Source organism: Rhincodon typus, chromosome 27 (genome assembly GCF_021869965.1).
Source record: "Rhincodon typus isolate 14 chromosome 27, sRhiTyp1.1, whole genome shotgun sequence".
In the NCBI taxonomy this organism is placed as follows: Eukaryota; Metazoa; Chordata; class Chondrichthyes; order Orectolobiformes; family Rhincodontidae; genus Rhincodon; species Rhincodon typus.
In genome coordinates this window covers 29243822-29248606 of record NC_063358.1, presented here as the reverse complement: position 1 = coordinate 29248606, position 4785 = coordinate 29243822, and positions in this window count along the sequence as shown.

Here is a 4785-nt window from a genome sequence, read left to right as displayed (position 1 = left end):
AATGCCAGCTGACTGCTGTGAAAAGGGGGAATGGTTGCCTTTCTCCATCAGTTCTGCACTGCAATAGAACAGTCAGAATGGAAGAACAGCTCCACGTTTCTGAAGAAGCCCCAAGCAGAATGTCCTCTCAGAAATGCAGAAAACAAAAGGGTGGATTGACAATCTACATGAGGTTGCCATTCCTTGGATATTCTGGGCCCATGGATCTGTAACTGTAATGTTTGTAAACAACAGGGAGTTGTAATAAACATCATGTTGGATTTTCCATCACTGCCAACCCATATATTGTTCTTATGTTAACATTAGCATTTCTGTAGCATGTATAAACACATTGCTGGAGGCAAAACACGTACCGTGGTAAGCAGCATTATAATTTATGCAGAAATCAACTGGACAACAGCCCAACAAACTCGGATGTTCGGCATTATCAGTTTCTGTGACTTAAGAAGATTCAAATCTAACTTCTTTCAAGCTAGAAGGAAGTTCCAACAATGAAAAAGAGGGAACTAAAGCAAAGAAGAGAAAAACGAAAGGAGAGAGGAGTGGCTCAGTGGTTAGCACTGCTGCCTCACAGCGCCAGGGACCCAGGTTTGATTCCACCCTCGGGCGACTGTCTGTGTGGAGTTTGCACGTTTGTGTGGGTTTCCTCTGGGTGCTCCGGTTTCCTCCCACAGTCCAAAGCTGTGCATGTTAGGTGGATCGGCCATACTAAATTGCCTGTAGTGTTCAGGGATGTGTAGATTAGGTGGGTTATAGGGGGATGGATCTGGGTGGGATGCTCTGAGGGTTATGTGGACTTGTTGGGCTGAAGGGCCTGTTTCCACATTGCAGAGATTCTATGAAAAAAAAACAGTAAAAGGAATAAACGAACACCATACTACACACTATTTCCCAAAGAAATAAAGTATACCTTCAATCAGAAATGGAATTGAAACATTTAATTATTGACTGGGCAGACAATGATATCTTTATTGAATTATAGCTATTCAAGCAACATATGTAATTTTACAGATCAAACGATAGATTATCCTAACCCAAGAAGAGAACTCTGAAAATTTGGCTTGCCATCAGCAAGAATTAATATATCTGGTCTTTCTATGCATGTTCTGAAAAGATGAAGAAAATATTTGGAAAGTACTCAAAGACCAGCTCCATGTAAGAAGTAACTTCAGGACTAACAGACTCCAACTCATGTCATACAGCCAGCCAGCAACCCTGTGCCTGTAAGAATCTGTTGACCAGTTTGTTGGAAGGTGCCACAGCAAAGGGCATGAATGTGACTTTTCCAAAAAAGAACTCTCAGAGAAGATCAACAAACTAGTAATCAGCTCTACACCACTTAAAGGGTGGAGGTAGCTTTTACGAGGGGACATAGTTTTAACGTGAAAGGAGGTAGATATCAGGGAGACGTCAGAGGTTGGTTCTTTACTCAGAGAGTGGTAGGGGCGTGGAATGCATTGCCGGAGAGGGTAGTGGAGTCGACCTCATTAGGGACATTTAAGCGGCTATTAGATAAGCATATGGTTGATAGTATAAGGTAGCGGTGGAGGTTAGATAGACCTTAGGTTTAGGGTAAAAGTTCGGCACAACATCGTGGGCCAAAGGGCCTGTACTGTGCTGTACTGTTCTATGTTCTATGTTCTATGTTCTAAAGCCTTCAGGAAGCATCGTTTGGGCAGGGAAAAGGGACACATTATTGATGCATTACTTGAAAATGGATGCAAGTATCAAGCCTCAGTGGCAAGACAACAATAACTACATGCTTTAGGTGCAGCTAACACTGCTGATGCAGTCAGCAAAATGCACCAAACCAGCGAACTGTCACCCATAGCCAAAAGCTGCCCACATTTTCTTTGTATCTGCAAAGTATGTAGCACCAAAGGGCACTGGGTACACATATGCATAAATCTGGTTCCAAAAGCCAAGACAGACTGCAGATCAAAACACAAGTGACCAACAAGATGGTACCACAACAGTGGCAACAAGGAAAGTGCTAAGAAGTTGCACAAACAAACATATCCATTAGGTTCACAGTCAATCAAACAAAAAGCAAATTTTGGAAGGTGATCAAGCTTTCCATATTGTTAACCTCATATACCATGTTGAATGTATAAGTCAATAAGAAGCTTTTAAAACTGTTAACATCATTTGTCCTAAAAAAGCAGGACAACACATTCTAGAAGCTAAAATTGACACAGGTGCTAATGGCAATATATTACCATAGCACTTTGTGAAATACATGTATCTCAGCAAATGGTATGACCTACAAGAGATAGCAAGAACTGCAGATGCTGGAGTCAGAGATAACACAGCGTGGAGCCGGAGGAACACAGCAGGCCAGGCAGCAGCAGAGGAGCAGGAAAGTTGACGTTTCGGGTCAGGACCCTTCTTCAGAAATGAATACATTTCTGAAGAAGGGTCCCGACCTGAAACGTCAACTTTCCTGCTCCTCTGATGCTGCATGACCTACAAGAGACCATCTCACACAGGTCAGCAAATCTGAGGAATGTCAGAATCTCACTACAGTGCCAATACACAGGCTCATCTTGACCTTGACAGATACCAATTGTCCAGCAGTGTCAGGACAACCAGTATGCACAGATCTTAGTATAGTTACAAATCATGAGATCCAAACCACACCCACTGTGGGGGAACAGACCAAGTATGACACAATTGAATCAGGCAATGATCTCAAATACCTACACACAGATTCAAAGTGATCCACAATTTTGAGAGGATGAAATATTGCACCTTAAGGATGATGCAAACCCATTTATTGATCCTCCAAGGAAAGGCAACATACACATTCAGGAGAAGCTTCAAGCAGAACTGAATGCAATGGCAGAAAATGGTATGATTCAAACAGATTGGCATATGTCTGTCACTTGCAAGTTAAAGAAAGACTGCAGCTTAAGGAAATTCTTAGATCCAAGGTGCCTCAACTTTTCACTTAAAAAGTGTCCACATAAAATACAGACACTGGACAAATTCAATCCTAAGTTTTACAGAACAACGTTGTCTATCAAGCTACATGTGAAGCATGGCTGTTGGTCTGTACATTTAGCTGAAGAATCCCAGGAGATCATGTCACTTAGGACTGAATTTGAGCTGTACTGTTTCTCACGGTTACCATTTGACATTTCAGTTAACCCAGACTTATTCCAGCAGCATATGGATAGGGTTGTTGAAAATGTACCTGACACTGCTTGCATAGCCAATGATAAGCAATAGGTAAGTCAAAAACAGGACAGCACCATAACTTTCACCTACCAATGGCAGCAGTACAATGACAATCATTGTCATTTAACAAAACAAAGCAACAGGTCAACATCAGCCAGAGAAACATTCTTGGTCCATTTACTGTGCCCATGAAGTCCATCCAAATCCAAGTGAGATCAAAAATGCACATCCCATAGGAAAAGGAGGTTCCGTGACATTGTCTCAGAGTTTTCAACTTTCCCTTAACTTATATTCCCAATGTTGCAGAAGGTGTATCTCCAGGGAGAGATTTGCTCAAGAAGCACATGCCCTGTGTATTGCAAGATGATCATCAATATGTCTTCAATGCTCTGAAGCAGGTAGCGCCAGTAAAAATGTGGCCCACTGCATTACAACAGCCACAGAAAAGACAAAATTCTCAAGGCACAAGAATCATAAAAAGGCCAAGACGTGTTCCTTTTATAAGACGAAAAGCCTTGTGCTTTTGATTCCAAAGCCTTGTCATCTGTGCAAACCAGCTATTCCAATATAAGGAATATGAAATTGGTATTTGGCATCATGCAGTTTCACACCTATTTATTTGGCAAGAAACTCAGTGTCAAATCAGATCAAAAGGTACAAGAAAGATCTTCTTCAAACCACTGAAACAGCACAGCTAAATTTGCAACATCCACTTCTCAAGATGCAAGGATATGACTTTGAAGGAGATAAAGCCAGGCATCAGGATGACGACATTTCACACACTGATTAGATTATCCAATCCACTCAAAAACCAAGATACTTGTCTTGACAAGAAAAAAAATAAAGATCTGCGGATGCCAGAAATCAGAAACAAAAACAGAAATTGCTGGAAAAGCTCAGCAAGACTGGCGGCATATATGGAGAGAAAGCAGAGTTAATGTTTTAGGTCCAGAGACCCTTCTTCAGAACTGACTGTAGCTAGGACAAATGTTGGAATGCATGCTGAAAATAGGGTAAAGGGATAGGGAAAAGTAAACAATATGCGGAGATGGAGCTTAGAGAAATAGACCAGCAGACTGTTTTTTGGAATTATTATGTTGTGTCCGCAAACAAATGACCCTGAGCTTCCAGTTCCCTGCTACTTCAACATACCACCGTGCTCTCTGGCCAACATCTCCGTCTCAGGCTCAGTGCAAGTTGGAAAAACAGCATCTCAATTTCTGCTTGAGAACTCTGTAGCCTTCAATATCGAGTTCGATAATTTTAGGGCCTGAGCACCTTCTCCCATGTCCCTACTCCAACCCCCATGCACCAGGCCGTGTCATCACAGAGGCTGGAACCACAACCAACCCATTGTCAGCAACTAATGGCTCCCCATTAGCAGCTATTGATTCTCTCAAGCTGACCATTACCCATTCCATTGTCTGCCCACCTGCTCTTCTCTCTCTCTGGGCTCTGGGCTCCATGTCCATCCCATTTGCTCCTCCTACTACCACACCAGCCCCGCCCCCCAACCCCCCCCCCCCCCCCACCCACAACTGCCATCTTCAGCATATTAGAGACAACAAGGTGCAGGGCTGGATGAACACAGCAGGCCAAGCAGCA